The sequence below is a fragment of the Oncorhynchus gorbuscha genome, linkage group LG11 (assembly GCF_021184085.1).
Source record: "Oncorhynchus gorbuscha isolate QuinsamMale2020 ecotype Even-year linkage group LG11, OgorEven_v1.0, whole genome shotgun sequence".
In the NCBI taxonomy this organism is placed as follows: Eukaryota; Metazoa; Chordata; class Actinopteri; order Salmoniformes; family Salmonidae; genus Oncorhynchus; species Oncorhynchus gorbuscha.
The window spans coordinates 22,793,192-22,811,963 of NC_060183.1; the positions used below are offsets into that span (position 1 = coordinate 22,793,192).

Sequence of the window (18,772 nt, forward strand, 5' to 3'; positions counted from 1 at the left end):
TTTTTGGCTCTATAACAAAGAACAAACAGTAAAAACATATTTAGAATCAATTACAAATTTAAAAAACTTATATTAAAGACTACAAGAACCCACTGGATTCTACATTACACTGAATGAACTACAGGACAAAAGAAAAACCCTCCAACCCAAAAAGGCCTGTGGTGTTGATGATATCCTAAATTAAATTATAAAACATACAGACCACAAATTCCAATTGGCTTTAGTTAAATTCTTTAACATCATCCTCAGCTCTGTCATCTTCCCCAATATTTGGAACCAAGGACTGATCACCCCAATCCACAAAAGTATAGACAAATTCGACCCCAATAACTACCGTGGGATATGTGTCAACAGCAAATTTGGTTAAATCCTCTGCATTATCATTAACAGCAGACATTTATATTTCCTCAGTGAAAACAATGTACTGAGCAAAAGACAAAAAATTGGCTTGTTACCAAATGACCGTACGACAGACCACATACAGTGCATTCGGAAAGTATTCAGACCCCTTGACTTTTTCCACATTGTTACATTACAGCCTTATTCTAAAATGTATTGAATTGTCCCCCCACATCAATCTACACACAATACCTCATAATGACAACGCAAAAACAGGTTTTTAGAAATTGTGTCAAAGGTATATAAAAAAAGATTAACGGAAATATGACATTTACATAAGTATTGAAACCCTTTACTCAGTACTTTGTTGAAGCACCTTTAGCAGCGATTACAGCCTTCTTGGGTATGACGCTACAAGCTTGGCACACCTGTATTTGGGGAGTTTCTCCCATTTTTCAGTGCAGATCCTCTCAAGCTCTGTCAGATGGGGGAGCGTCGTTGCCCAGCTATTTTCAGGTCTCTCCAGAGATATTTGATCGGGTTTAAGTCCGGGCTCTGGCTGGGCCACTCAATGACATTCAGACTTGTCCCGAAGCCAATCCTGCGTTGTCTTGGCTATGTGCTTAAGGTCATTGTCCTATTGGAAGGTGAACCTCCAACCCAGTCTGAGGTCCTGAGCGCTCTGGAGCAGGTTTTCCCTCGATCCTGACTGGTCTCTCAGTCCCTGCCGGAGAAAAACATCCCCACAGCATGATGCCACCACCACCATGCTTTACCGTAGGGATTGTGCCAGGTTTTCTCCAGACGTGACGCTTGGCATTGAGGAGAAAGAGTTCAATCTTAATTTAATCAGACCAGAAAACCTTGTTTCTCATGGTCTGAGAGTCTTTTAGGTTCTCTCTGGCACTTCAATGCTGCAGAAATGTTTTGGTACCCTTCCCCAGAACTGTGCCTCGACACAATCCTGTTTCAGAGCTCTACAGACAATTTTGTCAACCAGTCATGGCTTGGTTTTTGCTCAGACATGCACTGTCCACTGTGGGACCTTGTATAGACAGGTGTGTGCCTTTCCAAATCATGTCCAATGAATTGAATTTACCACAGGTGGACTCCAATCAAGTTGTAGAAACATCTCAAGGATGACCAATGGAAAAAGGATGCACCTGAGCTCAATTTCGAGTCTCATAGCAAAGGGTCTGAATACTTATGTAAGTAAGGTATTTCTGTTCTTTATTTGTAATAAAATTGCAAACATTTCTAAAAAACCTGTCATTATGGGTTATTGTGTGTAGATTGATGGAAAAAAAGGTGATCCATCGTAGAATAAGGCTCTAACATAACAAAATGTGGGAAAAGGTAAGGGGTCAGAATACTTCATCAATGCACTGTATTCACCCTGCACACCTTAATTGACAAACAAACAAACTAAAACAAAGGCAAAGTCTTCTCATGCTTTGTTGATTTCAAAAAAAGCTTTTGACTCAATTTGGCATGAGGGTCTGCTATACAAATAGACACAAAGCGGTGTTGGGGGGAAAAAACATACGACATTATAAAATCCATATACACAAACAACAAGTGTAAAATGAGCAAAAAACACACATTTCTTTCCACAGGACTGTGGGGTGAAACAGGGATGCAGCTTGCGCCCCACCCTATTCAACCTATATATCAACGAATTGACGAGGGCACTAGAATGGTCTCCAGCACCCGGCCTCACCCTACTAGAATCTGAAGTCAAATATCTACTGTTTGCTGATGATCTGGTGCTTCTGTCACCAACCAAGGAGGGCCTACAGCAGCACCTAGATCTTCTGCACAGATTCTGCCAGACCTGGGCCCTGACAGTTGATCTCAGTAAGACAAAAATAATGGTGTTCCAAAAAAAGTGCAGTTGCCAGGACCACTAATACAAATTCCATACCCCGGCCAAAACATCAGTTCCACAGGTAACTCCCACAAAGCTGTGAAGGATCTGAAAGACAAGGCAAGAAGGGCCTTCTACGCCATCAAAAATAACATTTTACATCAAAATTAAGATTTGTCAAAAAAAACTTGAATCAGTTATAGAACCCATTGCCCTTCATGGTTGTGAGGTCTGGGGTCCGCTCACCATCCAATAATTCACAAAATAGGACAAACAAATTGAGTCTGCATGCATAATTCTGCAAAAACATCTGTGTACAACGTAAAACACCAAATAATGCATGCAGAGCAGAATTGGGCCGATACCCGCTAATGATCAAAATCCAGAAAATAGACCTTCAATTCTACAACCAACTAAAAGGAAGCGATTTCCAAACCTTCCATAACAAAGTCATCACCTACAGAGAGATTAACCTAGAGAAGAGTCCCCTAAGCAAGCTGTTCTTCGTGCTTCAAACACACACCCCACAGTGCCCCAGGACAGCAACAGCAAAAACAATTAGACCCAGACAAATCATGAGAAAAATATATATAATTACCTGACACACTGGAAACAATTTACCAAAAAAAATGGAATGTTATTTGGCTCTAAACAGAGAGTAAATAGTGTCAGAAAACCTAACCCAAAATGAAGGAAAGCTTCGACTATGTACAGACTCAGTGAGCATAGCCTTGCTATTGAGAAAGGCTGCTGTAGGAAGACCTGGCTCTCAAGAGAAGACAGACTATGTGCACACTGCCTACAAAATGAGGTGGAAACTGAGCTGCACTTCCTAACCTCCTGCCAAACGTATGACCATATTAGAGGCATATCTGATATCCCTCAGATTTCACAGACCCACAAAGAATTTAAAAAACAAATACAATTTTGATAAAATCCAATATCTATTGGGTGAAATACCACAGTATGCCATCACAGCAGCAAGATTTGTGACCTGTTGTCTCAAAAAAAGTGCAACCAACCAAGAACAAACACCATTGTAAATACAACCCATATTTAATGTTTTATATCGTTATAACACTGTACATTGCCATATTATGACATTTGAAATGTCTCTATTCCATTGAACCTTACACTTCAAGGGGGATAGGTGTGTGTGAGCGAATGGTACTGGGGTTGCTAAAGAAGCACCAAGTAGACAAGATGCAGCTTTAGAGAATGTAGAGGGAAAAATGGGATCATATTCCAATCCCTACACAAGCAGAATCTGGACAAGGGTTGAAGTACAATATACAGAATAGGTCAAATCAATGATGCAACAGGTGTCACATTGCATAATCCATATCAGGCTAGACTCCTTGGCCCAGTAGGATAGTAAACATCCTAAAGCAATAGCCAACTTCCTGTTCCTGCAGAGGCCTAAATGTCATCTCTAATATACACAACGTCTTCCAGTAAGCTCCAGATAGGACAGCAGGCCTGGTTCCATTAAAACCAACACACTGACACACAGAGAGAGAGACTAGGCACAACTAAGACAACATAACCAACAAAAACGGGTCACAACTCCTGCGGCTCCGTCACACGCTGGGTCTGTACATAGTCAATGGTAGGCTTCGAGGAGACTCCTATGGTAGTTACACTTACAGCTCATACCTTGGCAGTAGTACTGTGGAATGCTTTATCACTGACCTCAACCCAGAGTCTCTCAGAGCGTTCAGGGTCAGTCCACTGACACCCCTATCAGATCACAGCAAAATCCCAGTCTACTTGAACAGAGCAATACGCAATCATGAGGCATCAAAGCCAAAGGAACTGAGTAACATTAAGAAATGCTATTGATGGAAGGAATGTAGTATGGAAACCTACCAACTTGGCGGTAGAACATCTTAACAGTATATTTGACCTCTCAGCTTCCCTATCAAATCTAAAAATGTCAAACAGAAAACCGAAGAAAATGAACAATGACAAATGGTTTGATGAAGAATGCAAAAACCTAAGAAAGAAATTGAGTAACCTGTCCAACCAAAAACATAGAGACCCAGAAAACCTGAGTCTACGCCTTCACTATGGTGAATCACTAAAACAATACAGAAATACACTATGGAAAAAGAAGGAACAGCACGTCAGAAATTAACTCAATGTAATTGAAGAATCGATAGCCTCTAACCACTTCTGGGAAAATTGGAAAACGCTAAACAAACAACATGAAGAACTATCTATCCAAAATGGAGATGTATGGGGTAAACCACTTCTCCAATCATTTCGGCTCTATAACACAGAACAAACAGCAAAAACATATATATTTGTACTTTAACCATTTGCACATCGTATGTACATAATATGACATTTGTAATGTCTTTAATCTTTTGGAACTTCTGTGAGTGTAATGTTAACTGTTCATTTTATTTGTTTATTTCACTTTTGTATATTATCTACGTCACTTGCTTTGGCAATGTTAACACATGTTTCCCGGGACCACCCATACGTAGAATGTATGCACACATGACGCTTTGGATAAAAGCGTCTGCTAAATGGCATATATTATTATTATTATAATATTTCCCATGCCAATAAAACCCTTGAATTGAATTGAACAAACTGACTGCCCGGGGATATGGGGAACAATGACCTCCAGTGGCAGACAGAGCCAGACTTACTGTAGTGGTAGTGTGTCTGTGTGTGTATGAGAGACCCACGAGCCACTGCGGCCCCTCATGATGAGTTAAACGTTTTTGAGGCCCCCACCCCCATCAAAGTTGCCTATCCCTGATTTAGAGCAATGCCGCCGTCGCACACACACACACACACACACTGCAAGCAACAACGACTGAAACACAAATATTTTCCACCTAGTTAGACATTAGCCTCAATAAATCCTACATATAATCTTATATTTTTTATATTACTTTCCAAAGACAACTCCTACAGTACAGTCTGTGGGAGAGGAAGAGAAGAGGTCACATGGGAGAGAGAGAGAGAGAGAGAGAGAGAGAGAGAGAGAGAGAGAGAGAGAGAGAGAGAGAGAGAGAGAGAGAGAGAGAGAGAGAGGTGGAATTGGCGTACAGCTGCTAGAGCAGAGAATCAAAGGTGACAGCCAGGCAGCACAGAGCTAAATTAGCAAAATTGAACATGCATCATGTGTCAACCGTAATCTTCATCTTCTCCTCTTTAACACAGGGGGTAGGGATTGGGCTCGGATTTGGTTCTGGGAACCTCTTCCAAGGCCTGTATGGTAATTGGTGGAGGTTTGGGTTTTGGTGGGAACACTGTATGACTGTCTGTTACATGCACACGCTTACACACAAACATGCACAGACAGGCTCGACATTAAGAGAGGATAACTTTTAACACATAGTGTACCTATAGTCTGAAACTGACATACTTCCCCTTTACTGAGCTAAATGCTAATATATTGATGTTAGAGGTTCGACCATCCGAGGGTATCTAAAATTAAATAGAATGACAATACATCTCTCCCTTACATTCCATTATGACAGGGACAGTACTGGTTGCTCATTATTGTCTGTATCCCAAATGACAGCCTATTCCCATTCTAGTGGACTTCTTTTGTCCCTGGTCAAAAGTAGTGCACTATAATGGGAATAGGGTGTCATTTGGAACGCATCCATTGACTCATAGCCTCTCTTCAATGGAGTGGTAGTGGTTGTGGGATAAGCTTGATGTGTTATTTTAATCAAGTCAGCCTGCCGACATCCATTATTCACAAGGGTGGATATTGGGAAGCCAGGGGGCACAGGGGGGGGGGGTCTCTGATTAAGGGCTTTAGGAGAGGAGGATGATGAATAAGAGGAGAGGAGAAGAATGCACAGGAAGAAGTGCGAAGTGAGAGAAGCAGCGCAAAGGAGAGGTAGGGAGGGCCAAAAGACATAGGCCCTAGTTCTCGCCATCTCTAGCGTCATAACAGAAACGGAGAGAGGAGGAGAAGTTAAACGAAGCCTATGGGGAACCATGGAGGTAGGGAAGCGAGATAGATGATGGGACTAGGGGAGGAGAGGAGGGGGGGGTGCAGCTCAAATCCAATACTCAAGGGCTCCATGATCTAATTCCTACTGGCTGGGCCTCCTGTGGTGCCCAGTAGGACCCCTGAGGCAGGGTGAAATGTGATTGGCCTAGATGGGAGCTAGATGATGTGGCGGAGATAGGACCGAGGCCCCTATTGATTGGAGCATATTTCTTGGGTAGAGAGGAGAGAGGCAAGGAGACAGTTAGGGGGAGAGAGAGAGGGCCAGCCGTGTTGTGATGTAGCACCGTCCCGAGGCGAAGCCTGTGTGTGTGTGTGTGTGTGTGTGTGTGTGTGTGTGTGTGTGTGTGTGTGTGTGTGTGTGTGTGTGTGTGTGTGTGTGTGTGTGTGTGTGTGTGTGTGTGTGCACGCGAGTGTAAGCGGTTCGGAGAGCGATACTCACACTGCGGAGGCAGAGGGTGGGCACAGAGCGCCCTGCTGACACTCTCAGTGGGAACGACACAGAAAGCTTGTTGGAGGGCATTAAATCTTAATGTAAGAGGAGGAGGGGAGGGAGAGAGTGGAAAAGACAGACGAAGGGAAGACGAGAAAAAAGGAGGGAGGATGAGAGAAAAGGAGGGAGGATGAGAGAAAAGGAGGGAGGATGAGAGAAAGGGTAAGAGAGAGAGAAAGAAAAAGACAGCACAAGGAACATATCAATAGAAAGAAAAGGAGGGAAATGGCAAGAAAAAAAAATTCCCCTTCTCTCCTCCCCCTCTTTCCCCCCTCTTTCTCTCCTCCCCCCTTCTCTCCTCCCCCTCTTTCCCCCTCTTTCCTCCCCCTCTTTCTCTCCTCCCCCTCTTTCCCCCCTCTTTCCTCCCCCTCTTTCTCTCCTCCCCCTCTTCTCTCCTCCCCCTCTTTCTCTCCTCCCCCTCTTTCTCTCCTCCCTCTCTTTCTCTCCTCCCTCTCTTTCTCTCCTCTCCAATCCACAGGAGGATGCCCTGAGATGGCAGAAAGGCACGCCACTAAATCAAACCAGTTAAATAATCTTGTGTTAGGGACTCCTTTAACCCTCCCTCCCTCTTCTCTAAAAGCTTGCACCCAGGCTCTGTCATTCCTGAATCATCCTCTCAGCTGAGAGGAAAAGAGGAGGAGGAAGAGGAGGAGGTCCCTTAGGCCAGCTGCTGTAGTGTATTAATAATTTCCCAATGTGCAATGTGACTGCATTCAGAAATGGCATTGTTGTTCTCCTGCGTGGCCTTGACTTGGGCCCGCTGTGCGCTGCCGACACCGGGGTGAGTGCCTAGAGCTGGCCCTGCTGTGCTGAGCAGTGATGCTATGTTAGTGGAGTGTTGAGAAAGATCACTGTTGACATGTCTAGGGCTGTGGCCGTCATGAAATGTTGTCAGTCCGTGATGGTCATTCAAATAACTGCCTGTCTCTAGGAAGTTGACCGTTAATTAACATAAAACACGTTTAGCATTTCAGGCTTCCACGCCTGGCCTACAAGCCACTGATGCAGACCTTTGGAACATCTACATTTTAAAAAGTCGAATAAATCCATGTAATATAGCCTACACACCATCACAATAAATCCATTAGTTATTTTAGACAGGTCTAAAGAGACATTATGACATGAACAAAAATGTAGCCTATTTCAGAAGAACAGAACAGCATATTCTGAGTCGTCCTTATGTTAGGCCCTGATCTGGCAATTTCATAAGGCTGTAGCCTACACTAGTTAATTTAGCAGGCGAGGCTTATAAAATTGGCATTATTTTATTTTATGGAAAGAACAATACAATTGAACACAGATGAATAAAATCAAAAGGATATTTTTCCCCCAAACGATTTCCGTGGGAGTGCGCACCAGAGGCTATTCTGTGTTCAGAAGTTTAAAAAAAAGAAACTGGTCCTCCTATATGCTTAACTTATTTATGCAACTTTAGTTGTGGTGCAAACGTTAGGCTGGCTAAAACATTCTAAGGCTGCATGGTGTGATGGATGATTTGAAAAAAATTTGATGAAAGGGAAGCGCTCTGCTTTGTTTCTTTTGCAGGCTATACACACTTCATCAGTCTCTCATTCACAATTTGAAAAGCACTTGATAATATGCTGACACTGTATCCTCAATGTAATCTGGACTCTTACATATAGCCTACTAATACACTCCATGACCAAAAGAATGTGGACACCTGCTTGTCAAACAGCTCATTCCAAAATCATGGGCATTAATATGGAGTTGGTCCCCCCTTTGCTGTTTTAACAGCCTCAACTCTTCTGGGAAGGCTTTCCGCTAGATGCTGAAACATTGCTGCCCGGGTGTGCTTCCATTCAGCCACAAAAGCATTAGTAAGGTTGGGCACTGATGTTGGGCGATTAGGCCTGGCTCGCAGTCGGCATTCCAATTCATCCCAAAGGTGTTCGATGGGGTTGAGGTCAGGGCTCTGTGTAGGCCAGTTAAGTTCTTTTACACCGACCTCACTTTGTGAATGGGGCATTGATATGCTGAAACAGGAAAGGGCCTTCCCAAAACTGTTGCTACAAAGTTGGAAGCACAGAATCGTCTAGAATGTCATTGTATGCTGTAGCATTAGTTCACTGGGACTAAGGGGCCTAGCCCGAACCATGAAAAACAACCCCAGACTATAATACCTCCTCCACCAAATTTTGGTTGGCACTATGCATTGGGGCTGGTAGCCTACTCCTGGCATCCGCCAAACCCAGATTCGTACTTCGGACTGCCAGATTCTGAAGCATGATTCATCCCCTCAAGAGAACATGTTTCCACTGCTCCAGAGCCCAATGGCAGCGAGCTTTACGCCACTCCAGCCTACCCGTGGCATTACGCATAGTGATCTCAGGCTTATGTGCGGCTGCTTGGCCATGGAAACCCATTTCATAAAGCTCCCGACAAACAGTTCTTGTGCTGACGTTGCTTCCCGAGGCAGTCTGGAACTTGGTAGTGAGTGTTGACAGACTATTTTTATGCTCTACATGCTTCAGCACTCAACGGCCCCGTTCTGTCAGCTTGTGCGGCCTACCACTTCGCGGCTGAGTTGTTGTTGCTCCTAGACGTTTCCACTTCACAATAACACTTACAGTTGACCGGGGCAGCTCTTGCAGGTCAGAAATTTGACAAACTGACTTGTTGGAAAGGTGGCATCCCCTATGACAGTGCTACGTTGAAAGTCACTGAGCTCTACAGTAAGGCCAGTCTACTGCCAATGTTTGTCTATGGAGATTGCATGGCTGTATGCTCGATTTGATACACCTGTCAGCAACGGTTGTGGTTGAAATAGCCGAATCCACATATTTTTGTATTTATAGTGTATGTGTGCAATTATTTTTTATTTGGAAAGGCCTCCCCCCCAAAAAAAATGTCATTCATAGCCTGCATTCGAATAGCGAAAGGAGGTGTTGTGCAGTTACTCTTTTAATATGCCAGGTAGGCTACACCATGTTACAGATTCATGTGCTTCATTTTTAAGAACTGAGCAATAAATAAAGCAGCTGGGATCCGCTTTTATTAAATAGTGGCCTGACAAAACATTGCAATTGCACAATGACTGGGCTTTACGAATTCAAATACATTTGCCAAAGTTATAGAATTACTGCTGTCTGTTCAGAAAGATATCAAATAATTCAGAATAGTGTTCTACACCATAAAAAATGCAGAGGAACAATAGCTTATTTCACAAAATAGCCTAGCTGTGGATTGTGTGTAGCCAGCATGCAGGCAAAACCGGCCTTTCGCAATATTTCAAATTCAATCACTGGAAAACACAGGTTGGAAAGCAAATAGCTCCTGCTGAAAAGAAAAGTATATTTTAATCAACTTCCAAATATTGTTTTATAAAGTAAAACAAGAGATGGGCTTTTGGCACGAGCGCATTGGCCATCACCAGCGACTGAGCTGCGCATCATTGGGCGAGTCAGTGGAACTGGAAAGATTTTTTAGGACTATAATTTCTTCCTCATATTGTACGTAGAAGGCCAGTATGAGGGTTTGCGTTTAGGCTCGAATGAAAGGCGGCCGGTGTGTATCTGTAGAGTTCAAAAAGCACTCCCACTCAAAACCATGAAAAGGATTATCCCAAGGAGGCAGAGATGCAAAAATAATATAATTCATGTGAAAGTATAAGGTGCTATATAAACATTAAATAAAAGGAACGGGCATAAGTTTCGGCCTCATGCCTTCATCAGTGCCGAACAAACAAATGAAGAAGACACGTACTTAGACACACCTGCAGTGCGCAACAGGTGCAAGCTGATAGTTGATTAGAGACTGGCGAATCGGGAGTCAATGCATATTAACAAGGAATATATAGAAGAATATTTAAAAAATGGACAATTCAAATGTCACATATAATTGTCAAGACAACAGTCTGGGCTACATAGCAATATCAGAAGCAATAGATATGAAATACTCAGTAGGCTAAAAATCTCAGAGAGCTGGTGCGTGCAGACAAAACTACAAGAAGCATACAAGGTTCAATTCCTCATGAGGCCGGCAGGGGAAGAAACCACAGGCATCACCCAGTCATTCCTGAGGAGATTTCGATGCGTCATAAGTGTCTACGCGCACCAGCGTGTCCCTTAGGCTGCGGGACCTAGAATGAGTGAACGGGGGAGATCATGAAACACAGTTTGTAATATACATGCCAGTGTGGTCTTATAATGTTCTTCATGTCAGAGCTGTAAGGAGCGTAGGCAGTACAGCGCACCACAGAATTTTTGTTTAAAACATTTTTTATTTTTTTAAGTTTTGCGTTTGCCTTGTAATGTGTCATGTATGTCCATAGCCCGGACTTTATCAAGAGCAGAGTCCAAACTTGCTGCGGAGTAACAATTTATTTGCTTCGATGATTCAAAGAAAGATCCTTATTTCGAGTGCAGGTGCATCCCCACACACACATAGGGCTATTGATGGATTCAAGACCAGGTCGTTTATTGATCTCAGATTCTCCGTGTCAAAGTAGCCTGTCATTTCCATCATTTTTGCGGTATTAAAATACATTCTGCCAGTCTCCAGTCATGTAAAATGACCTAGAAATGCATGAAATGTGTTTAGAAAAAGGAGACTTTTTCCCCCCATGTGTGCAACTTCTGTAAGTGCCCCAAATCTACTGCTCTGTGCCATTATGCAAATGCAATGATATGTATGCAATGCTTTCCTATAAAGGTGAGCTCCGTAGGTCACACCCCTCTCAAGCTTACTTTTTGTTCCCTCCTGATTTACAAATTAAGCACTGGTCTTTACATATACTAAATCATGTGTGAAATGAGTTTTGATTTAGAATGGGCCAGTAATCATGCACCTGTCGGAACAGGGGTGGGGTAAAAAAAAATGATATGTCATCCATATGTTGAGAAATATATATATAGGGTAGGCCTAGCCAATAGAATTCCATGCATCAACCAGCTATGACGAGCTGGCTCTCACTGCACAACAGGTGATCTGGTATACTGGTCATTAGCAAGTTTGGTAGGCTACTAATGACCATCAGAGGCATCAGAGCTCAGTTTTGGAGAAGCCTAGTCTGGAATTTGACTGTGGTCATGACTGCCGGTGTGGCGGTAATACGGTCACTGTATTAGCCCTAGCCATGTCTGCTGTGTGTTGCTATACTAGCTAGCATAATGGAGGTGAATGGATGACTGGTAGTGAAGGCTATCGTTGGGTGAGTGACTAGGGCTGGTCCTCCTGCTGTGCAGAGCTGTACGGCTATGCTAGCTAGCGTAGCGGAGGTTAGGTGAGTGGATGACTGGTGGAATGTGTGCAGCTTTGCTAGCTAGTTAGCGTAGGCTACACTGTAGGTGGGCGGATGAATCAGATGACCAATACATTTAGATGTTCAAAGTCTGCAAAGGGCATATTTAACTTCAAACACAATACAGGCTTTTCTCAATCCAGCCCGTCTTCAGTATGCCAAACATGGAACGATATCACCCCATCAAAGATATCAAGTCCAACCTCACCGGCGTTTAGTTAATCCAGCTCACTCAGGACCAACCTAGGTTACGCACACACTAGAGAGAGGGATCTAGTTCTGGTCTGAAAATGTGGCAGGGGATATGGATTCCACGAAAGTCCAATCTCTTGCCAATGTATTTTTGTACTACAGATAAAGATTTTAAACCTGATGTCGACACTTACCCAGAGGCAAACACATGGACACCACATTCATGAAATTTAAGGTGAGCAACTGTAACAAGACTGTTTCGGTCAACTTGGCTTGCATACTGCAGAGATGCTACATAAATGAAATAGCTCGAATTGCTTGATAGTGCGGATCCAGTGATCCAAAGTTCGATGGCAAAGGATACAACTGTATTTTTCTTTCACAATTAGTTTTCCATCACGTTTCTCAGTTTGTTTGCTTGTAACAGAAGAGGCTAATGTACAACAAGGAATGATCTAGCCCAGGGCTTGCCAACCGTGTTCCTGGAGAGCTACCTTCCTGAAGGTTTTCACTGCAATCCTAATCTAGCACACTTGATTCTAATAATAAACTGTTTGGTAAACTGAATCGGGTTAGTTACATCTGTGTTGGAGTGGAAACCTACAGGAGGGTAGCTCTCCAGGAACAGGGTTGGCGAGCCCTGACGTAGCCTATGCTTCGCCACACATCCTTGAAAATGTGCTACAGTGCACAGCACATAAATAAACAAACAAAGGAACAGACATGTTTCTCTCTACATTGTATCATTTAGAAACTGGACAGCATGTCCTGACAAGACACTGTATATATTATTAGAGATACAATTTGCCAAAAAAAATTGATTGGACAGCTATCTGTAATAAATACATTGTACTACTTTATGAGTCACATGTTAGCCAGGAGGGATTGAGATGGAAATGGAGAATTGAGTTGCTCTCCTGTTCCCCATCCAGAGGAAGGCCTGACAGGCTTGCCAATAAAGCAGTTCCTTTTCTCTCTGCTCTGCGGTCTGGTCCCAAGCCCAGAGGAAGTGAGATAACACCCCCGGGAGAAGAAGACAATGCCATCAACAAGCATACATGTATGAACACACACACACACGAAGGGGTCACACGTGTAGGCCACACACACACACACACACACACACACACACACACACACACACACACACACACACACACACACACACACACACACACACTTGGATGCACTAATGAGAAGACAGACATTCAAAAGTACACAAAAACACACTCACAAACTCAACCTCCACACGCAAGAGCGCACATCTAATATGTTCTTACAAACACCCACACTTTTCTCTCTCTCTCTCTCTCTCCCTCTCAGAGAGAGACACCATCTCTCGGCTGCTCGTCTCAGTAAATGAGCGTGGTGTGATGACTGACTGATGGCTTCATCTCTGGGCCAGTTTCAGGCTGCAGTAATGATCCCTCCCTCCCCCTCTCAGTCTCTTCAGCCTGCCTGCCTGCCTGCCTGCCTGCCTGCCTGCCTGCCTGCCTGCCTGCCTGCCTGCCTGCCTGCCTGCCTGCCTGCCTGCCTGCCTGCCTGCCTGCCTGCCTGCCTGCCTGCCTGCCTGCCTGCCTGCCTGCCTGCCTGCCTGCCTGCCTGCCTGCCTGCCTGCCTGCCTGCCTGCCTGCCTGCCTGCCTGCCTGCCTGCCTGCCTGCCTGCCTGCCTGCCTGCCTGCCTGCCTGCCTGCCTGCCTGCCTGCCTGCCTGCCTGCCTGCCTGCCTGCCTGCCTGCCTGCCTGCCTGCCTGCCTGCCTGCCTGCCTGCCTGCCTGCCTGCCTGCCTGCCTGCCTGCCTGCCTGCCTGCCTGCCTGCCTGCCTGCCTGCCTGCCTGCCTGCCTGCCTGCCTGCCTGCCTGCCTGCCTGCCTGCCTGCCTGCCTGCCTGCCTGCCTGCCTGCCTGCCTGCCTGCCTGCCTGCCTGCCTGCCTGCCTGCCTGCCTGCCTGCCTGCCTGCCTGCCTGCCTGCCTGCCTGCCTGCCTGCCTGCCTGCCTGCCTGCCTGCCTGCCTGCCTGCCTGCCTGCCTGCCTGCCTGCCTGCCTGCCTGCCTGCCTGCCTGCCTGCCTGCCTGCCTGCCTGCCTGCCTGCCTGCCTGCCTGCCTGCCTGCCTGCCTGCCTGCCTGCCTGCCTGCCTGCCTGCCTGCCTGCCTGCCTGCCTGCCTGCCTGCCTGCCTGCCTGCCTGCCTGCCTGCCTGCCTGCCTGCCTGCCTGCCTGCCTGCCTGCCTGCCTGCCTGCCTGCCTGCCTGCCTGCCTGCCTGCCTGCCGTTGCCCTGTCATCAAGTTGGATGCAGAAGCAGTAACTCTTCCCTCCAGTTAATAGACTCTGTGACACAAACACACTTTCACATACGCTGCTGCTACTCTGTTTATCACATATCCTGATTGCCATAATCACTTTAACCCCTACCTACATATTACCTCTACATCAACTACCTCGTACCCCTGCACATTGACTCAGTACTGGTACTCCTTGTATATAGTCTCGTTATTGTTATTTTCATTACGTACCCATTTCATTTTTTGCAAATTGTTTGTACTTTTTAAACTCTGCATTGTTGTGAATGGGCTCGTAAGTAAGCATTTCACGGTCAAGTCTACACCGGTTGTACTTGGCGCATGTGAGGGGAAGAATTGCTCACTCCCTTCCTCCCCCCTCCATCCCTCCAGTGAGTGACTAGGAAGATGTCCAGTGCAGTAATACAGTAGTTGCGGGCTGCTGTTAGATGTTATAGATGTTAGACCAGACACAGATCTCCCTGAAAGAGACTGATCGCCTTTAATCCAGCCTCATCCATCACACTGTACTCCACACACTAATACCACTGATTACGTGCAGACGCTACGTCCCAAATAGCACCCTTTCCCCCATACAGTGCACTACTCCTGACCATATATTGTGAACAGGGTGCCAATTTGGGACACAGCCTCCGTCTCCATAGTCTAGCATCAGCAGAGGCAAAGAGAGATGGTGTGTATGTGGGATTACATGCAGACACAGTAGTGTGTGTGCGAACGTGTATGATTTTAACTCATCTATCCATCCCTGCCAATAATGAAGGAATGACTATAGAGGGAGAGAAAAGGGAGGGATAGATGAAGACAAAAACAGAGAAAGAGTAGAGAGCTATAGGTCTTCTGAGTCCTGCTAGGCTTGGGCCATTTTAGGTCGAATCACACCTGGTAGTAATTTGGGGTCTCCTGGTGAACCAGGTCAGGGAAGGAAAATAATGTCTGTTTGGTTTGTGGTTTGGTTTTTCAATCAAATAAATCAGGACCTTACAGAAAATACATTCTCTGTTTTAATGCTCCCTCCAGCGTTTGAAGTCCTCAAGGAGCTGAGAGCTTTGAAGTCGAAGGGAAGGGCTCGGGAAAGACTGAGGGAGGAAGGACGCCGTGTGAGTGTGTGCCTGCCTGCCTGCCTGCGTGCGTGCGTGAATATGTGCATCTGTGTGTGTGTGCCTGCTTATGAGTGTGTTTATCTGAATGTTTGTGTGTTGAGGTGGGTATTCTAATCCCTTAATATGCCACGCTTGCCTGTTGAGCCCCAATCCTCCAGAGTGTGTGTGTGTGTGTGTGTGTGTGTGCGCTCGCGCGCATGTCTTACTGCTGTGCATTCCTCCTTTAACATCTGGAACAGGGCCAGAGGGGATCCCAGGCTTCAAGTAGGACGACTATAAAGAGCACAGGCTAGACAAATTACACGCAAGTGCAACCTTAAACACCTCTCACTCCTCCTAGTTACAGACAGACCACATTAAAACAGCATCCTACTTTTACTTTGACCAGGGCCCATAATGCATACAGGGAACAGGGTACCCTATGGGGAATAGTGGGTCAGGGTGAATACTGTAAAATAATACCATTATACCATACAGGCCTGGTATTAGAGTGAAAAAACATCATGTATTAAATCGGAGTGAGAAAAATGCCTAATATATATTTAATGTTATATTACAATACAACATAGTAGAGTAATGATAATCATAATCTTAAAACGACAAGGTAGGTGGTGTAAGGTGGCCATTTAATTAAACCAAGTGCATATTGGCCCGGGAAAAAAAATCAGGAGTGTTTCTTTACAGTATTAATAAATATCTCTGTTTAATTTCCTTCCCACTACCTATCCTTCATGTATTATGACCAATAACCCATTTACCGAGAACAGATGCAGTATGGCAGGGATGGATGGAGGGAGGGAGGGAGAGATGGGAGGAACAATTAGATCCAAGATGGTGGAAGAGCCACATGTGGATGAAACAAAATTAGTAGCTGTCTGACCCCTCTCCCCTCCCTCTTCCCCCTCTCCACCAGCAACGAGCTGCTATCAATTAGAAAGATAGATAGACCAGAGGGAGAGAGACAGAGAGACAGAGAGAGAGGATACAAAGGCTTAAAGACAGAACCACTGTCCCTCATGTCTGTCTGATGTCTCTTCAGTTGTAGGCTAGTCCAGTGGTTATCAAACTGGGGTCCTCGGACCCGTGGGGGTCCGTGTAAAAATGTGAGAAAAATATTTTTTAAATGACAAATTATACATGTCTGGTAAAATCTTGATCCACCTTCCTGTCTTTCCTATCCACCCCCAATGATAATAATATTTTTTCCAGCAATATGCAAATAGCCTTTGCACTTGCCTGTCTCACTCTGTACACCAGTGGTAGTCAATGCTGTGCTACTGACGTAAACGCAGGGCACGTGCCCAACCCCAATTATTATTATTATTCCTGGCAGCAGGTGGGGAGGCCCCCAACCAAAAGTTAGGGGACCAAAAGGTTAGATAGCATTTGAAAAAGGCATAAGCCAGGGCAAAATGTGTAGAATAGCAGGAAATGTGCTTTAAAACTGCAACATTTTCTCTCAGCATCATAGCTCATAATATTTGGGGGTCCTTGACATTAAAAAGTTTGCAAACAGCTGGGCTAGTCTATTCATCCGGAGGGTTATGGGTCGTTTGGGCTGCACATCCCATCCCCCAATCAACAAGAGGCCAACTGAACAGAGCCACAGACCTTTAAGACTCAACCAGAGCTCTTCATGTTCACACCACATATAACCACACACCCCACATAGCGAACAATGTCCTCTAAGTTTACAGTCCAAAATGAAGACTAAGCTTCTAAGATATCATAATATCACACAGCCATATACAAACATTGGCAGTATAATGGCCTTACTAAAGAGCTCAGTGACTTTCAAATTGGCACCGTCATAGGATGACACCTTTCCAACAAGTAAATTCGTCAAATATCTGCCTGGCTAGAGCTGCCCCGGTCAACTGTGAAGTGGAAACATCTGGGAGCAACAACGGCTCAGCCGCAAGGTGGTAGGCCACACAAGCTCACAGAACGGGACCGCCGAGTGCTGTCCTCAGTTGCAACACTCACTACCGAGTTCCAAACTGCCTCTGGAAGCAACGTCAGCACAGGAACTGTTAGTCGGGAGCTTCATGAAATGGGTTTTAATGGCCGAGCAGCCGCAATCAATCCTAAGATCTCAATGCGCAACGCCAAGCATCAGCTGCAGTGGTGTAAAGCTCGCCGCCATTGGACTCAATGGAAACGCGTTCTCTGGAGTGATGAATCAGGCTTCACCATCTGGCAGTTCGATGGACTAATCTAGGTTTGGAGGATGCCAGGAGAATGCTATCTGCCCCAATGCATAGTGCCAACTGTAAAGTGGAGGAATAATGATCTGGGCCTCTTTTTCATGGTTCGGGCTAAGCCCCTTAGTTCCAGTGAAGGGAAATCTTAACGCTACAGCATACAGTGATATTCTAGAAGATTATGTGCTTCTAACTTTGTGGCAGTTGAAACAGTTCAGGGAAGGCCCTTCCTGTTTCAACATGACAATGTCCCCGTGCCAAAGCGAGGTCCATACAGAAATGGTTTGTCAAGATCGGTGTGGAAGAACTTGACTGACCTGCACAGAGCCCTGACCTCAACCCCATCAAACACCTTTGGGATGAATTGGAACGCCGACGCCAGGCCTAATTGCTCAAAATCAGTGCCCAACCTCACTAATGCTTGTGGCTGAATGGAAGCAAGTTCCCCACAGCAATGTTCCAACATCTAGTGAAAAGCATTCCCAGAAGAGCGAAGGCTGTTATAGCAGCAAACAGCAAAAGGGGACCAACTCCATATTAATGCCCATGATTTTGGAATGAAATGTTATAAGAGCGAGTGTCCACATACTTTTGGTAATGTAGCGTATTTGTTTTTGACATGAGATATATTTTTCAAGGCTCTGAGACTTTAAGAGTGAGAAAAGCTAGTACAGCTGGAGTCACATTTTATGCTCTCGTTGAGAACTGATACTTGTCCCTCGACCAAAACCACTTAATCCAACCCAGATATGGGAAGACAACCAGCAAAGCCCCTATTTGGGGTGACATTCTCCCAAACACAAACACACACACACACACACACACAAACACACACACACACACACACACACACACACACACACACACACACACACACACACACACACACACACACACACACCCTCCAAACATGCACACAAAGAAACACACAGACACACACACTTGCGCCCAAAAAACACACACACACACACACAGACACAGACCCGCAGACAAACATCCACACACAGAAATACAAGCACACACACACACAC

The 18,772-nt window shown here is 45.2% G+C and overlaps 1 protein-coding gene and 1 long non-coding RNA gene across 4 annotated transcripts in view; one reads left to right on the top strand and one right to left on the bottom strand.

The window, feature by feature from the left end:
* Positions 1-18,772, bottom strand: part of raraa (retinoic acid receptor, alpha a) — a 259,366-nt gene that overhangs the window by 96,943 nt on the left and 143,651 nt on the right. The gene's annotated exons all lie outside the window — the stretch shown is intronic.
* On the top strand, positions 11,713-13,161 carry LOC124048316. Its single transcript, XR_006841202.1, has 3 exons — positions 11,713-11,854; positions 12,299-12,371; positions 13,069-13,161. It is a non-coding gene; the product is annotated as an uncharacterized LOC124048316 (long non-coding RNA).